The 19243-nt window shown below is 41.7% G+C and overlaps 1 protein-coding gene across 13 annotated transcripts in view; it reads left to right on the top strand.

Moving 5' to 3' along the window:
• ERC2 (ELKS/RAB6-interacting/CAST family member 2) overlaps positions 1–19243 on the top strand; it is a 539768-nt gene that overhangs the window by 312361 nt on the left and 208164 nt on the right. The gene's annotated exons all lie outside the window — the stretch shown is intronic.

The raw sequence follows: 19243 nt of genomic DNA, 5'->3' as shown, positions 1-19243 counted from the left end.
CGTCAGCCTGGCAATGTTCCCTTTGTCATTTGTGGCAGAATACCCCACCTATGACAGCTTTCCCCCACCTTCATATGGACACAGAGGACAGGCAAGAAGAGAAAAGACTTTCAAATTTGTGCTAACTGTAGCATCCTTCCTGTGCAATGTGTCACAAATTACAAAGGAATTCAAAACGGATGTCAAATCTCAGCTAGGGCAGGCAGCTAAGTGTGTGTGTGTGTGTGTGTGTGTGTGTGTGTGTGTGTGTGTGTGTGTGTAAATATAACTCAAAGCCTCAGCCGCCTCATCTTTAAGATAAGCCCAACCCAACCAAGAGTTCTTCAGATTTGCCCATGTTTCCTGCCCCTCTGCTACTTAGTCCTATTCAGCACAGCCTTAGCTATAATGATAAATATTAATCATAGCTGCAAGCTTTAAAAACACAGTACCCCTGGGTTTTGAATCTTACTCATCCAAAACATCTGGGTATCGCAACAGTTCCAGATGAGCAACCAGGTTTATTTACATTTCTGTTTGTCCTAACTTTAGTCACAAAGGGGTCAAGACTTTGTTAATGAGCCTTTGGCAGCAGTCTAAGGAGAAGGGCCCTGCTGGATCAGGCCAGTGGCCCAACCAGTTCAGCAACTGTTCTCACTGTGGCCAACCAGATCCCCATGGGTATATTCCCTGATATGTCTATTGAGCCTAGTGAGCATCTCTGGGACTACTCTTCTTCCCTGTAGTCTTTGAAAAGAGATGTTTTGTCATTAAATAAACAACAAAGCTTTCTTTTGAGCAATTAGGCTTTTAAAATGGAAATGGTCCATTAAGTTAGCTAGAAGTTAGAAATGATGTGACATATGTATTTTAACTTAAGAAACAGTTCTTGCATTTCTGAAAGAACACAGGCCACTCATTAGATTTCCTTCTGTGTGACAGCATTATCAATAAAGGTGAAATAACTTGTTTTAAATATTAGTACCAAAGAGGTGGACTACTATGCCATAGAAACTAGGTTGCAAAAGATGTGGGTTATGTCAAAGAAGATTTTTGATAGCTGACAGCCCTGAGCTTTAGTGTATTATGTCTGGGTGAATATCATGTTCTTGAGGAATACTAAAACTGTTTTAATCTGTGTGACAGGACAAGGATGATAAAGTCACTTATTATTTATTCTTTTACTAGTGCATTTTCCATAGGAGGGTGTAATGAGATGGGAGGAAAATCAGTTTTAAACAGATGTTGCCAAGATTACAAAGCAGAATTGGTGAAAAGCTATAAGCATTCCACACTATCACTATACTTGTTCTTAAGAAACTAAAAAAAGAACAGAAGGATATAATTAAATTGAACTTCCTCCCCACCATAAAGATAAGTATACGTAATTATAGTACATTAAATTTGCAGCACAATCTTTGAAATTGATGGCCTCTGTAAGAATGTGCCCAATGTGGGCACATCTATAGCAAGAAATACACAAAAATTAAGCAGACAATATTTTGAACGTGCATTGAAAATATACATGCCATTTAAAAGGCTTCATCTTTCTGTAACTGCCGTGCTCAGCAAATCTTATCTAAATCCGCATTTGCCTCTCATGGATGTGAATACTTTAGGAAACATCTTTAAGAATGTATATAATAGGCGCCATCTCCACAAACAATTTGAAAAAATGTATACAAATGAAAGCATTGTGGGGTTTAATACAATAAATTACACATTTCCTCATCAGTTTATTCACGTGCTGCTTTTCCATGGTACATCTTGCACAAAGCAGGTTACAAGTTCAGAAGGATTTACTGTGTGATACAATATTTGTTCCCTGGAGTTCCTCAGGTTAGGTTTGTTTTCTCCCTGAACTTTGCTTATCATACTTTCCAAAGGTGTGCTAACTGGTACGTGAGATCCTACCATTATAACCTGGGCTGGGCTGCTGTTGTAATCCCTTGCTATACCCATCCAAACCACTTGCTTAAGATTCACCAGCAGGGCAAGATCCACCAGCAGGTATCCGGTTCCTACACAAGCTGCTGCCCTCAAGTGCCAGCTTTCCCAAGGCTTCTGCACACCGTGAGGAAAGAGACCAGTGAATCATCCACCCAAGGCTTTTGGGGAAGAATCCACCTGTCACAGGGGTCTGAAGTTTGCCTGATGAAGCTGAGGAGCAGCAGCAGTGCAGCAAAGCCCTCCAAGTATCACTTCATAGGAAACCTCATTGGTGAACTTGTTTCTTTAAAGGGCAATGTGTGCTGTATTGATGTGCAGACAACCTCTTCTGGATAATTAAAAAAAAAAGCACCTCCCTCTGACAGAAATAATAGCAGCAGCTGGAAGGAGTGGATGGTGCTTCAGATGGTAATGAAAACATTTTCTTAACAACCTTTCCTTTACATAGGTTGTAAAGAATGCACCATATACTTGCTTTCAGATGAAGAATGGTGGTAGATTTGGGAGTAGAATATGTACAGCATTGTACTTAGCATAACATACTGATAAATTATATTCATGCTAACAGGGATCAGTGATGGCCACCAATTTTGATGGCTATAAAGGAGGATTCAACAGATCCCTGGAGGATAAGGCTGTCCATGCCTACTAACCATGATGGCTATGTTCTACCCAGTGGTGTCGCAATGGGGGGGGGCAGTTCTCCTCGGGCGCCATGTCTGGGGGGGTGACAAGAAGGCATTGCGCTGGGGCTTGCGGAGGCGTGAGCAGCCATCGCGCCACCGCAGCCACATGTGGAGGATCCTCCGTTCACGGCTGCGGCCACGAGCATAGGATCCCGGCGCCGGCAGCAAACCGCTATGTACAGTGCATGTGTGGCGTCGCACGCATGCGCTGTACATAACAATGCCGCACATTCGCTGTACATAGCGATTTGCTGCCAGTGCAGCTCAAGCGCCGTACGGATGGCGGTGGGATCCCTCCGTCGCCACTACAGCCACATGTAGAGGATCCTCTGTTCGTGGCTGTAGCGGCAACGGAGGGATCCTGGCACAGTCCGTACGGCGCTCAAGTGGCGCCCCTGGCAAACCGCTATGTACAGTGCATGTGCGGCGTCACTACGTACGCCGCATGTGTCGTACGTAGCGATGCCGCACATGCACCCTACGTAATGACGCCCCGCTCCAGGTGTCACGATGTCCCTGGTTCTTCTTCTACTGTTGGAGGCAGTATGCATCTGGAAACTAGTAGGAAAGTGCTGTTCAGGTCTTGCTTATGGGCTTCCCCAGGCATCTGGTTGGCCACTGTGAGAACAGGATGCTGGACTAGCCCAAGCACTGGCCTGAGCCAGCAGGCTCTTCTTATGTTCTTAGATTAAAGCTGAATATATTCTATGACACAAATAATGAATTATTATAATGGTGGAATAGAGTGGTGCTCATTTGTCTGGCTATTTTACAATATTTAGATACCATTTATTAATTTAACTAGTGAGGATAAAGCATTTTCGATATTTACAATTTTATTATTTAAATAGTGCTGACAGAATATATTTTGTGACTGTTGGCTTATAGTCAAATATGCATTGAATTGTATACTTAAGAGCTTTCATGATGATTTCCTATGCTTATATTATGTTAAAGTTCTGTCTTCTAACCTCCTCTGGCTCACATTGCCACGGCCCATCTTAATTTACTGTGTATAATCAGTTGTCTATCTTTAGACAACTGCGTCAATTGTCATTGCAAATCCTTTTTAAGAGAGTAAAATTATTTTAAGAAGTTCAGAATGAAAGAGGGTGGCAACTTAATTCAGCCATGAGTCTCACATTTTACAATTATGTTTAAAAGAAGGCACATTTGCTAGGTAAGTATCCTCCAAAGGATAAACTTTTTGTAGATACCATCTTCTGTTGAGTTTATTATTTAATGCTCTACAGGGAGATTTTTATTGCATACTTTGTTTTCTGTGGAGGTCACACTGACATTAGTGGCAATTTTGTTTGGAAAGAAATCTGAATTATTTTGAGGGATTCTCCCCTATGCAAGCATTCTTATAATTACAGTTGTGGACAGATTGACTCATATTCTACTTTTACATATATTCTTTTGTTTCTTTTTGCAATACAACTCCCTTCTTGGACTAGTGAACGACAGATTGCACTACTTCAGTTTGAATGATAGATAATCAATATTAGGGTTAGGCATGGAGGAGGCATCAATATATACATGGAATTTGGTGGTCCCAACCTGATCAAGCTTTGCTTTCACTGAACCATCTCTAGTATGGGATGTGGGTGGAGCTGTGGACAAACGCTGGCTCCCTCAGCCTGAAAGTGAGATGAGCACCACACCCCATAGTTGCCTTTGACTGGACTTAGCCATCCAGGGGTCCTTTACCTTTACCTTTACCTTTAGTATGGAGCAACTTCCTAAAGAAAAAGAAAGTGCAATATATGCATATATATCTTATATATGCTACAATGGCTGGTAAAATCAATTTCTGCAATGTAAACACGATTGCTGAACTAGCTTATAAAATCTTTCTACACCAGATTTTTTTGGGTCAAAAATGCACCATTTCTTATAGACACACACACACACATACACACACACACAATTAATGACTTCAAGCATTCCACCAGACAACACATTATCACTATAATTCTGAATGTAGTAGTGGTTAACTGGATGGTGTGGAGTCACTTTGATAGCTTCCCAGCAGGTCTCAATTGTGTCTCGAAATGTGAGCTGGCAAGAGATTACTTGCTGTGACCTGTCCTGGGACCTTATGGTGAAATTGAATAAATAATATGAATGAATTAAGATAAGGTGCATTTCTGATTCCCTCCAACAAAGTCTATTGACCTGGAAAAGAGACCGATGCATATGATGGCCTGAGAACTCTTGGAAATACTAAGCAAAATCTTCCCTAGTTCCAAATCAAAATCAAATCAAGACAACATGCCTGTGCATGCTTTTAGGACTGAAATGATAGCTGGTGTGGGCTGGCTCAAATGCATAATTGCTATTGCTTAAAAGAGCTATAACTGAAATTATGCCCAAGACCAGCTCACTCAACTGTCATGATCTAGTGAGCTGTAATGGTCACACAGTCATCCATTACACACCCAGCAAGAGCAAGGTCAATCCAATTCTATGAATTTGGGAAATTACACCCACTGTGGATTCTGCTTTAGATCATGGCCAATACCCAAGGATTCTACTTTGTGCTGTGGCCAGTACCTGCTGATTAACCAACAACAACAACGCAATGCTGATAAAAATCAATTACAAGTAGCCCAATCCAGTTAAAGTTAGTTAAAGGTAAACGGACCCCTGACCATTAGGTCCAGTCGTGACCGACTCTGGGGTTGCGGCGCTCATCTCGCTTTATTGGTCGAAGGAGCCGGGGTACAGCTTCTGGGTCATGTGGCCAGCATGACTAAGCCGCTTCTGGCAAACCAGAGCAGTGCACGGGAACGCAGTTTACCTTTCCGCCGGATTTGTACCTATTTATCTACTTGCACTTTGACGTGCTTTCGAACTGCTAGGTTGGCAGGAGCAGGGACTGAGCAACGGGAGCTCACCCCGGCACGGGGATTTGAACTGCCAACCTTCTGATCGGCAAGTCCTAGGCTCTGTGGTTTAACCCACAGCACCACCCACAAGTGGAGGACCTATGCTAGATTGAGACTGGTATTTACCATGATACTACTACTGCAGCTGTGAAAAAAGAACTGAGTAGAAAGGCAGCCACCCCACTCACAGAAGAAGGCATGGAAGAGCTGATTCATGCTTGATAAGAGAAGAAAGAGGGCCTCTCTTTTAGCCAAAGAGATCAAGAATATTCTGAATATGTTATGTGCTGGCGCAGAGAGATCACAAAAAGGAGTGAACTGCATTCATTTAAAACCCTTGTACTATTTCCGTGAGCCTGTCTCTTACTCTTCATATACAAACATCTTATACAAAACCAAGTCACAAGGCACAAATTTAATTTCACTCAAGTGAATTGAGTCTCTTTAGCTTGTTTGGCTATTCTGTCTCATAAATCCAAGTATCTAGTATATCCAATAAAATCCCTGGAGAGAACTTCATTCCTGTTACAAAATTGTAATGTTGTAAGTCTGAAACGCGCAGCATTTCCTATTTAAAGAAGGGGAAAACGGACCCATTCTATTTTGTAACATCTGCTAAAATCATAATCAGCTTGCTGGCTGAGATTAGCGATGTAGGAGCCTGCAGTTGATCAGCGCTGCCCTAGGTGTCACTGAGGCCTGTGGGAATTAAACTAAGAGGGTTTCAGTAGACAAGGGTATAATTCAGCCAGCCTCCAAAAAGGGAGAGAGAAAGATATCCCTGAAAACAGAAGCTTAACTTTGCTTTCCAGTCATCTACTCCCTCACTGTCGCTTCTGTCTTTTGAACCATTTGTACTCGTATCGTATCAGAGATGGAGGCCCACACATTCCCTCGCTGGCCTCATTTCAATATAAATATGATCCTATTTCATCATTTTGATCATTACTATTTCCTCAGTTAATAAAACTTTGCAAAAGCATGTTTCCAATGATCTTAAATAAAGGTAGACTTTGGCTAAGATCAGCCCTGGCAGAATACCTCTTTTATTTCCTCAGGGTTTTCCATAACACATGCGCACACTGGGATTATGCACTGCACAAAACAATTTCAAATATTTGTTGCAAGATTACAATACCCATTTTACAATAATTTTGTTGGTTAAACTTCCGGGCTGAGTATCATGTTGTAGATTAAAACAAAACTTTTATCTCCTCTATAAAACATGCAAAGATTTTCAGCCTTTGGCATTCCATGTGCAATATTCAAGACTTAAATCTTCACCAGTGCAATCCTAATTGTGTCTACTCAGAAAGTAATGGCTGTCCTGTGTTTGTTGCAATTATACCAGCCTTAGGGCCTGCTGCCCATGGTTTCACTGCCCCTGGGCCTTCAATGGCTCAGTTGTGTTTAAGGTGAGGATGCCCTTCTCCCTTTCCTGGAGGTGTACCCTGGATTCAAATCTGTTACCTGCAGCATGTAAAACATGAGGTGTTAGAATCATAGAATCATAGAATCATAGAATTGGAAGAGACCACAAGGGCCATCGAGTCCAACCCCCTGCCAAGCAGGAAACACCATCAGAGCACTCCTGACATATGGTTGTCAAGCCTCTGCTTAAAGACCTCCAAAGAAGGAGACTCCACCACACTCCTTGGCAGCAAATTCCACTGTCGAACAGCTCTTACTGTCAGGAAGTTCTTCCTAATGTTTAGGTGGAATCTTTTTTCTTGTAGTTTGGAACCATTGCTCCGTGTCCGCTTCTCTGGAGCAGCAGAAAACAACCTTTCTCCCTCCTCTATGTGACATCCTTTTATATATTTGAACATGGCTATCATATCACCCCTTAACCTCCTCTTCTCCAGGCTAAACATGCCCAGCTCCCTTAGCCGTTCCTCATAAGGCATCGTTTCCAGGCCTTTGACCATTTTGGTTGCCCTCCTCTGGACACGTTCCAGTTTGTCAGTGTCCTTCTTGAACTGTGGTGCCCAGAACTGGACACAGTACTGGTCCAGGTGTTCTTTTGGACTAGGGCTCCTCCTGCAGAGCCTGTATTCCTCATGTCCAGAATGGGGGGTGGGGGGAGCTCCATGATGTCCCCATCGTGAGTTAATTGATTACCTCTGTGTGTGCGGAGCTTATGGGCATGGCCACAAGCATAGTTCCTGGTTGGTGGACACTATTCCCAGAGATGTGGCAGTATGTATGTCATTTTATGACATTTCCCCCTCTCCTCCTTTCGCCTCCCAAACGGAGCATACATTGGATATGGCTGCTGTTCCACTGGTGTAGGGGCAGCTTATCTTCAGTCCTGGCATAATATGAGTATAGGAATGTTCTGACCATCAAGAATATGACCTTCATTTGAATTCTTATCATCTTTATGGTGCCAGCAAGTTGGTATCAAAAACGTTAGTTAAGACTTGCTGTGTTACAGATCTATTGGGCAGAAACAGGAATTGCAGAAGAATTTCAGCCCAAGTTCCAAGAAGGTCACATTACCATCCTAACTACTTCCTGTGGAAGTCACAGTTGTATCAACATCCTGCTGTTTTGTTTGTATTTAATTTGGCATATGACTCTCTATGCTCTCAGCATGGATTCTACAATTAAATGAAACCACACTGCAGGTTGTAAAAAACCAACCAAGTGTTCCACTTTTTAAAGAGTATGTTTTGTGAACACAGTGAATTTACTGCCTATTTACTGATGATTATTTAAACTCCATTAAAGTTTGCTAATACATATATGATTATTAATAACCTACTATATTCACTATAAACTTGTTCCAAATATCAATATATTTATCCAAACAATGTCTATAAAAATGTCTATTAAAAAATCCACTCATATGTTGCAAGTTCTGTCATGTCTTCAATCCATTGATTAAAGGGGAGCATATTTTTGTCCTTCCAGTTCATCAATTCCAGTCTTTTGGCCCTAGGGCACATAGAACCCATTTGCATTGTCCAGTTGTCAACTTCCCTATAATAGGTATATCATTCAAAAGAATATTTTGCTCTGAAAATTTTGATATTTTTCCTACAGACAAATTTATACAGTTCAACACTTTCTCCCAAAACTAGGACAATGTAAGAACATACTTTTCGAAGAGAAATTATTCTTATTACATTACCAACAAACAATTGTGTTAAGACATTCCTTTTCTACACAAACATAATGGAATCCAATAGAGTCTAAATATTATTTTCTGGTCTGGTCCAAACACTGTTATTGCAAGATGTTGTAGCTACAGATATTGCCATTGGGATACATCTGATAGATAATATTTATCTCTTAAAACACTATGTATAAAATCATTTTCTTCCACCCACCCACCCCAGATTTCCATGGAACAAACTCTTGGTTAGCAATGCCTAATCAGTCCTCCCTGGTTAAAATATCCCTTGTGACTTTTAATGAGTTTCAGCTAGCCTTTATCCTACATTCCACCATATTAGGGATATTGGAAACCAAGGAAACTTAGGTTTCCTTCCTGGCAGCTCAACATCTAGGGCCTAACAGAGGCTCTGCCACAGATCAGCATGGATGGCTTGAGTGTCAGCATCGCTCTTGAGCCAGTGTGCCAACTGGACTCATGCACTACAGCCCCGACTGGGCTAGGCGAGCTGGGTAGCACTGCCAGATACCTCCTTTCCCACAGGAACAGGTCACAGTGCTGTGGACTCACAGCTTGGAGCTGAGAGCACTGGATTCACTGTCTCAATTATACAGTCGTTGCGCAGCAGCGTTTTGCAGAGTCTTGCAGAGTATAAACCACTCGGAGAGCAACTCTGTAAAGTATCCTCCTTTTATTCTATAACTACAGCTATAATACAAAACTATATACAGAGCTAAATATTCTGAGCATAAATCAATGCTATATTCTGAGTGCCTGCAGCTGCTCTTAGCAGCAATCTTATCTATAAACACGATCTCTTGCACTCTCTCTCCGACACACTGACTGACTCTCTCTCTCACAGAGACTGACTCACTAACTTGACTAATTAAGTAGAGAGCAGTACATTGCTCCTCCTCTCTGTAGAGTCAGCAGAGACCTCAGGAGATTCTCAGGAGATTCTTGGGTATGGGAGGGGTGAAATCTCCTCATTGAGGCCATTCAATATTCAGAATATTTGATAGGTTCAAACTTGGTAAATTTGCATTTTGAATGCTTCCATTGTGAGTTTCTCATTTAGATTTCATAGTTTCTCATTTAGATTTCATTCCCTGCTCCATGTATTAGACCTTGCTATAACTGAATAACAAGTTTATAATACTGCTCATACCAGTTTTATGTTGTATCTTTGTTTTTATGACTCTTTATTTTTATATATCACTTAACAGATTTTAAAACATTAAGCATTCTAGAAATGCTTTTAAGTAAACAAACATCACTTGAAAATATCTGTGTAGGTCAAAGTTTCATTCATAGTTGCACTAAGTTTGCATACCTGTCTTTCCTACTTTTTATATCATGATCTGAGAAGAGCTTACTTGAAAATTCAGTAGAATTCGCTTTCACATTAGCGTGCTTAGGGCCCCAGCTCCATGAAGATTTCCATATTCATCCTGCGATATTTTGTTTAGTCTAACTTAACATAAGGTTCTATTGGTGTATAACCTAAAAAATGATTTTAATTAAACAGATTTAGGAAATTCTGACTGTAATGTGGTCGTTAAATGAATGGGGGATATCAGAATTTGACAAGCCACTTACATTTTAGGGTAATGTAACCATTACTTCATTAGAGTAATGCAACTTTACACTCTCGACATAAAAGTCTTTACTGAATGTAAACAATGGTTTTGACAAGAGGGCTGCCTGGATTTGGAAATGGCTTGGTGAAATTCATTCTGTTCATATTGATGCTGACTAGTTTTATAAATGTTTACCTTATAATTTGTTGTGATTCAAACCCTGCAGATGCTCTGTCTTCTGGTAAACCTTGCAATTCTCTGAAAAGAGAGTGCAGGATGGGGAGGGGACATGAAGCAGTCCGGCTCTAGGGGGAGGCCCCCTTCCAGACCATATGAATCCACTTACATGTAAATTACTTGTCTATATGAATTAAGGTGAAGGTTATGAAAGAACTGCTTTCCTATGTTTACTGTAGGATTTTTGACAGTCTCTTTCCTCTTTCAAGTAAATTTGGCTTAAGTCCATAGTCAGTACAGTTTTAAGTAAACTCCTCTTTTGTTACGTTAACAAGGTTATAACATCACTGAGGCAGATTGCCAGCTGCATGAACCGAGGCCTAAGAGGGCTGGCTGAGAGGGATAATTAAAACCTTAGGGTGGGAGAGTTTAAACTATCAAGTAAAATTGGATAAAAGGCTAATTGTCCACAGCAACATAATACATATTTCTAAGTACCTGTGAAATGACAATAAATAGCAGTATGCTTTATAATGCTCATTTAAACATCCAGGTTGAAGACACTATATATTAAGGCACAAAAATACCCAGTATATGTTTTTTTGTTAAGTGCAAGTTTTGTGTGGTTTTTATTTATTTATTTGTCAAGTAAAAAGACTTATTTATAAAAATATTTGACTCACATTCTTCTGATGAAGCATCTAAGATGTAAGCAAGAATAAAACAGAGCAGGCTAATCCAGGCTTTGTCAAAGTTTTTCATAACTTAAACTTGGGGGGGGGGCACATACCTTTGTTGACCTTCTAGAAGATGACATACAGCCAGGCAAGATGATGCATTACCACAGAGTTTAGAAGAAGAAGAAAAAAGACCCAGAAGAATGAGTTGTAATGTCAGCTTGTATTGAACTAAATAAATTGTGAAGGCCCATTTGTTATTCATTAGGAGCAGCAGAGCAAGATTACTGTTCTCCCCTTCATATGGTGCTTTTAAACCTTGAGGTCATTTTACACTAATATCTTAGTAGCGTGGACAACAATTAATCCCTTTTAAACAGCTTTCACATTTACACACATTTCAGTAGAACTGAATGAATAGTTTAATAACACTGTTTTAGGACCCCATCTTTATATACTTTTCTGGGGTGGCGTATCAGCAGATGAAGTGACTTTCAATATTAAAGTATGCAATATTAAAGTATGCAAAACAGCCCAGGCTGATTCCCACTGACTTATTTTTAAAATGTTCCATTCAGACATCAGCAGATCCAAAGAACTTTTGTGACTGGACCCAGGAGGCGAAACACTAATGAAGGGTTGAACTAGGGTGACATTTTATTTTTAATACTTAGAGGGGAAATGAGAAGAACAGGAAGCTAACTTAATTTCAGCCATGGCAAGCCAAACTCTCCTCTTTCCAAAGTACATGGCAATGCATAGGCCCAAAGCCTGGGCCCCACCTTATGGTGAATAGGGTGGCCTTCCTACCTGGGCCCTACAAATCCAGGCTGGTGCATCAAATAAGCCTCGAGAACTTATCCCCAAACATGGCTCTCCAGGTGCTTTGGGACTACAACTCCCATCATCCCTAGCTAACAGGACCAGTGGTCAGGGATGATGGGAATTGTAGTCCCAAAACATCTGGAGGGCCGAGTTTGGGGATGCCTGCTCAAGAACATTTCATGTTCGGGATCAGGGCTCACAACCCAGAGCAGCTGGCCTCCAGAAGCCCTCTTCGCCTCCAAAGGTGCCTGTGTGCTCACCTGTTACCTTAACTAATCTTAATGTTTACCTCACTGCCACAGGAGTGGGACAAATACCTCTTTAGTCTCACTACCCCACCTTCTGAAAAACAGTTCCTGACAGCTTACCTGTAGATCACTCTAAAAGAGGTAATTACTGCTTAAAATAAGTTAATTTTGAGGTTTAACATGAACTGTGTAATATCCCGCTTTAAAACTTTCAGAGAACATATCAAGTGAATGAATAGCCTGAGATGAATGTTCAAATGTTTCAGCTCACATTTCTCTGGGAGATAGTTAAGCAATACAAGAGAGGAGGGAAATTATTATGATACAATGAACTGTTAAATATTTGAAGAGAGGGTGACTTTTTAGTATCTTTGTAATGCATTTATTTTCTTTGCTTGTATCCCGAGTTCTGGAGCAATTGTCAGTCTTGCAGCTCAAAATGCCATTTCAAAAATGCAAGCTATCAGTAGGTGGTGAATGGGGGTGGCCAGGGAGGGGGTCAGAAGCTATCAGGCCCAGATAGGTGCAAGCCAAAGTTCTCCCTTTATCCAAGCTGTTGGAAATGTGAGATCTGACTTTGAACTAGATTGTAACTCTAGATGCAGATCTGTTAAGAGGTCAAACAAGCTGACAGATTTCATTGGAGACAAGCTTCTGATTAAATGGAGTTAGCGGTAAGGAGTTGTATTCATGTCACAGTTGGGCAAAGACAGATGTGCAGATGAATAATCAAAATTAACAGCAGACCCCTTAAAGGGCTAACTAATCTGCCAGAAGAGTGTCTGTCTCTTTTCTTCCCACAAGTGTATCAGCTCATAAAATTACAATTGAACATAATAGCAGCAAGCCCCTTCCTCATTAGGGAAACTTCAGAGACACATTTCCTGTGGTACCATATCCTTTCCTGGCCTTGCTGGCCAGCATTTTGGGAAGTACTAGTCAACAAAAGTTCATAGGAGGCAATTGGCAACCTGCTTTATTCTCTGCTAATTTTAATGACTTTGTGAAATGATTAATCAGGTTGAATTTCCGCATCTTTCCTGAAGGAGAAGAGGTGTGAGTCAGCAGTGCTCAGTAGAAGAATTATTATTTCATTACTCTTTCTCTTCCTTCCTTGGCTTTAGGGCTTCCTGCTATGGTGTCACCTCGATGTTGTTCAATTGTTTTCCAACACACCAGCCATGTTTTCCTAACTTTACCCAGACCATTGTGGCTGATTCTTCTAGACCTGTCAGCAGCCTTTGACATGGTCGATCACGAACTCCTGGACCACCGCCTTGCCAATGTGGGGATCCAGGGCATAGTCGTTCAATGGCTGCGCTCGTTTCTCTCTGGTCGGGGACAGAGGGTGGCGCTTGGTGGGGAATTGTCATTGCGCCACTCCTTGGTGTGTGGAGTGCCTGAGGGTGCGATTCTTTCCCCGATGCTTTTTAACATCTTTATGCGCCCCCTCGCCCAGCTTGTCCGGAGTTTTGGGCTGGGTTGCCATCAGTATGCCGATGACACTCAACTCTATCTGTTGATGGATGGCCATCCTGACTTGGCCCCAGACACACTAACCAGATGTCTGGAAGCTGTGGCTGGATGGTTACGTGGGAACCGGTTGAAGTTAAATCCTTTGAAGACAGAGGTCCTCTGGCTGGGACGGGGCGATATGGGATTGAGGGGGCAACTCCCATCTCTTGCGGGGGTGCAATTAGTGCCAGCATCGTCCATTAAGAGTTTGGGTGTAATCTTCGATACCTCCCTCTCTATGGAGGCGCAGATTACAGCTATAACAAAGGCGGCATTTTTTCATCTCCGCCAAGCTAAGCAGTTGGCTCCTTATCTCTCTCGCCCTGACCTAGCCACTGTGATCCACGTGACGGTCACCTCCAGACTGGATTATTGTAACTCGCTCTACGTGGGGCTGCCCTTGAGACTGACCCAGAAACTCCAGCGGGTGCAGAATGCCGCGGCGAGACTCCTTATGGGGTCTTCGCTGTGAGATCACATTCAACCGGTACTATACCAGCTGCACTGGCTCCCGGTGGAGTACAGGATCAGGTTTAAGGTGCTGGTTTTAACCTTTAAAGCCCTATACGGCCTAGGACCCTCGTACCTACAGGGCCGCCTCTCCTGGTATGTCCCACAGAAGAACTTACGGTCTGCAAATAAAAACATCTTGAAGATCCCAGGCCACAGAGAGGTTAGGCTGGCCTCAACTAGAGCCAGGGCTTTCTCGGCCGCGGCTCCAATCTGGTGGAATGCTCTGTCACAAGAGACTAGGGCCCTGCGGGACCTGACATCTTTCCGCAGAGCCTGTAAGACAGAGCTGTTCCACCAGGCCTTTGGTCAGGGCGCAGCCTGACCCCCTCCTCTGGCAATCTGCACAGAATTTTGCTTAATGGTTGCCATCAATTTGATTTTAATTAATTTTTATAATCAAAGGTTTTTAGAATGTTGGATTACAATGGTGCCTTGCAAGATGAAAATAATCCGTTCCGCGAGTCTCTTCGTCTAGCGGTTTTTTCGTCTTGCGAAGCATCCCTATTAGCGGCTTAGCGGATTAGTGCTATTAGCGGCTAAGCGGCTATTAGCGGCTTAGCGGCTTAGAAAAAGGGGGGAAAAGGGAAAAAACTCGCAAGACTCGCAAGACGTTTTCGTCTTGCGAAGCAAGCCCATAGGGAAATTCGTCTTGTGAAGTGCCTCGAAAAACGGAAAACCCTTTCGTCTAGCGGGTTTTCGTCTTGCGAGGCATTCGTCTTGCGGGGCACCACTGTATTTTGATTGTTGTTAGCCGCCCTGAGTCCAGCTTCAGTTGGGGAGGGCGGGGTATAAATAAAATTTATTATTATTATTATTATTACGATGGGCTGGAGTGGTCCTCTTCTTTCAAGTAGGAAAATAAGAGGGTGGCCAACCTTTTCAGTGTAATCTGTATTTCCCCTTCTCCAGCTGTTGCCATTTGTTATGCGGGTGGTGCTGTGGGTTAAACCACAGAGCCTAGGACTTGCCGATCAGAAGGTCGGCTGTTCAGATCTCCACGACGGGGTGAGCTCCCGTTGCTCATTCCCTGCTCCTGCCATCCTAGCAGTTCGAAAGCACGTCAAAGTGCAAGTAGATAAATAGGTACCACTCCAGCGGGAAGGTGAACGGTGTTTCCTTGTGCTGCTCTGGTTTGCCAGAAGGGGCTTAGTCATGCTGGCCACATGACCCGGAAGCTGTACACCGGCTCCCTTGGCCAATAAAGCAAGATGAGCACCGCAACCCCAGAGTTGTCAACGACTGGACCTAAGTATATTATTCTGCAGTAACACATATGGCCATAAAAAGGCCCGCTGGATCATACCAAATTCCCATGTTTTACAGCTTGCGGTTTCCAATACTGGGGAGGCAGATATCCTTAGAAAGCCCACATTCAGGGCACGAAGCAAGGTGCAGCAAGAGTGTACATAGTTTCCTATCTTTGGGAACTTCATAATTAACCATATGCTTAGCTGTTTTGCTGGTTCAGGGACAGCATGATTAATTTGTAGTCGTTTTCATTGTTGCATTATGATTCAGTATACTTGTGTGACTTGTGTATACTTGTGCTGCCCTGGAGAGGTAATTGAGTATTCAGACTGCAGAAGCCAAGGTTAAGTAATCTTAAATCAGGAAAGGTATGATTACATTTTGTGCCCAGGCTTTGAACCAGCTTTGTTCCATAGGTTTCAATAGTACTTACAGCAGCGGGACATGGTACTTCTTGACTGAGTGGGGTTTTTAGTCTAAACAACAAACACTCTGTGTGTGTGTGTGTGTGTGTGTGTGTGTGTGTGTGTCTATCTATATTTCTATCCCTGATTCTTCTGAAGCCCCATTATGTTGCCTGTTAAAAATCGCCTCCTCCTGTTCTTTTGGCTTTAAGTTATACCCAAGTGATTTACTTATTAGCACATCACAACACAGCCCAGAATTTGATTCTATCTGCTTTTTGCCTATTTCACATAGTGTTTTTCTCTGACAATGCTATTAGCCCTTTGATATGACAGGCAGAAATTCAATAGGTGAGGCTCTTCTTGCCTGGAGATGTAGTGATAGCACAGTGCAGCTTTTTCTCATGAATTGTTTGTTGTCTTTCATGCTGTTACTGGAAGCGCAAAAGAGTTACCTGAAATTTTTTGTTATAGTTTTCTGTATCTTTTTTTTTTTTTTTTTAGAATAAAGGATTCCTTATAAAGTCTTCATGAACGTTAGAAAAGGCGTCATTGTTTTCTGCTAGTTTCACAGATATAGTAACTAAAATTGCTCAGTTTTACCTGTTGCATTGCAAGTCCATATTCTGAAGCATTGTTAATATTCAAAAAGGCCAGCATTTCAACTGAGTTTCAATTTAGTACTAAACGGCTATTTATGACCATGGCAGATAATTAATTTCCCCCCAAATACTAACTTTTATCTAAAGCTACTTGCATTAAGGCATGATGTAGTCTCTTGTGGCGTACAGAGGTGTCCCATTACCTGTCTTCCCTGCAAAACAAATTAGCTACCTGTCAGTTTTGTACAGAGTTTATTTATGTTTGACACAATGGGGGTGGCCTGCACTTTATCATCCATCTTCTCTATTTGCATAACCTTTCAGAGCTAATGGCTGCCATCTTGACAAATTAAGCTGGTTTCCTATGTCTTTCATGGATTAAGCCCTCTTGGACAAGTTGTACTTTAGTTTAATTCTTGTACAGTGTTTGCTAAGTGTTGTAAACAATATAGTCATTCATTTTATTCTATTGGCATTTGACACATATCCTAGGAAATTGCTAAGAATTGCTAAGAATTTTCCAAGTGTATTTGGCGTCAGAGTGTTCCTATAATACTAAGATCAAGAAAGCCTATTGAGCTTTTTTCCTTTTCTCCTGCATTCAAGAGGATATTTTGAAATCCATATTGTGAGAAAATAATGATTTTGAAATTGGCAATATTTTATAAATGAGCTTCCCCTCACCATCTCACCCTGCCCACCTCACCCATTTATTTCTGTTCTTTGCATGTGGCCCTTTGTATGTGTTTTCATTATTAGAAAAGGTATAAAGTATGGTTTAAACTAGCATACACATAAATCAATGTCTTCAAATAAATGGAGGATAGCATCAGGTTTATAATAATAGAAATACCACATCCATTAGAAAAGTAGAATATGGTAAATGTCTGGAATCCAGATGAACGTATTAAAAGAAATCCACCAAACATCAACTATTTTAACATTGGAATAATGTCAGTATCAGTTAACAATCCGGGGACCATGTTTTGCTCCATTTCAAGTTTTTGAATGGGTTTCAAAGACTGTCTTGTTTTCCTTATGTCATTGGTTCAGGTGTAGTCCACTCTGCACCCTTCTGATATTTCTAAACTACAACTCCCAACATCTTTGACCTTTGGCCATGTAGAGAGGGGCTGATGAGAGTTATGTTTTTGACCGTCCTTGTATTACTTGGTCATTAAGTAATGAAGCCAGATCATCCTGTCTCTAAGTATTGTTGCAGCTGGCATGCCATCCAAAGTTAGAGAAAGAACACTATGAGATACTTATGCATATCGCATTCCTGGTGTCATAGGACAACTGTGACAGCAACTAATGGAATGAAGACAACCTTCATTATTTACATAACCCTTTGGGGGTAATTGTTAATCCTCCCATCTTTAGCTGTTTGACCTTGCTGGGACCTGGAAGTGAGTAGCCAGTTGGAAGCATTTGTACCTTCTCCTTAAAATGATGACTTGAAAAATAACTTTGAAAAGTAGCAACCAGTTTATCTTCATGTCAATGTTATGAGGTCGAAAATATTGCTATTATGTGGGGTGAACATCTGGGCTGCTGCGTTGGAGCATTGCTCCTTTGCTCATAGTTTGTGCTATTTAGGAAAAGGTTACTTCCACCTAAATAAAAGTATATAGCAACTCACATTCTCTCCACTCAGCACAGCCCAGATTATACAGCTGTGGGCTCTCAGCTTCAGTGAATCCAGGTGGGACTGCAGCAGACAATCTGTGAACTCAACTATACTACAGAATCTCACACCACACAAGGCAACCCCCAAAGTGGCTTCAACTATTCAACTTAAAACGCTGAAGGTTTAGTCAGGATGACTGTGATTAGTGAACTTTTGTACAATATACACGAGTTCCCAAAGATCACAAGTGAGTAGCCAGTGATTTGCAGGCCACATTTAGTCTTCTGGATACTTTTGAGAAGTTTTTGTAGTTTTAAAAAAAACCAATTTGGGGAATTTCTGTCATCTAAAGAAATTATCTAGGGAAATGCTCTCTGGAATATCTTGTCTCCCAATAAACTAGGTGCATGAGCCACCCGTAAGATTTGGTTCACATCCTCATTTGGAGCTTGATTTGATTCCGAATCCTGATTCAGGGAAACCAAAGCTTTGTGCCTCCTATATCACTCTTCTGGGGAAATGATTTGACAGGGATTGTTGTATAGGTATGTGGCACAGAGGCAGACGTTGCAAACAAGCAGCAGCACACTTCCACTCTCATTCTTAACAGCCTCAAGTAATTCCAGTTCTATTTCTGGTTCATTGTTATAATATTTTGATAATAACTGACTCCCTTATAATTGATTGCCTTTTTTTAACACAATACTGCTTGTCCATTTTTGCTATATCTTTTTTTTTCTAATGCTGAAATTCTAAATCTGGAGGTGCTTTGCCTCATTTTGGTTAGTTTTTCTGTTTTGTTTCAGGTGCACCACCCCTCCCTTTTAATTCCAAAATGTCTTTCCAAGACAATGACTAGTTAACAGCAGTTGCTGAAAAGTACTTGGCAAAAAGACTTGTTAACTTAAGATACCGGTATATTTCAACAGTGTGTTGCATTTCTATAGGCTTCTGTTTTAGCATTCTTTTTAGCGGAGTTGGCAGAACTGCTTGCTGTTAGTAGGTGGTTCCTAGACTGGATGGGATGTTGCCTGCTCTTGATGGGGTAACACTCCCTTTGAAGGAGCGAGTACATAGCTTCGGGGTACTTCTGGATACTTTGCTGTTGCTGGAGGCTCAGGTGGCCTCAGTGGCAGTGAGTGCCTTACATCAGCTTCAGCTGGTGGCTCAGCTGCACAGACTTCTACTGTCCTC

This window comes from Podarcis erhardii, assembly GCF_964252035.2.
Source record: "Podarcis erhardii genome assembly, chromosome: 2".
In the NCBI taxonomy this organism is placed as follows: Eukaryota; Metazoa; Chordata; class Lepidosauria; order Squamata; family Lacertidae; genus Podarcis; species Podarcis erhardii.
The sequence above is the reverse complement of the archived record's forward strand: the minus strand, read 5'-3'. Positions and strand labels throughout refer to the sequence as shown.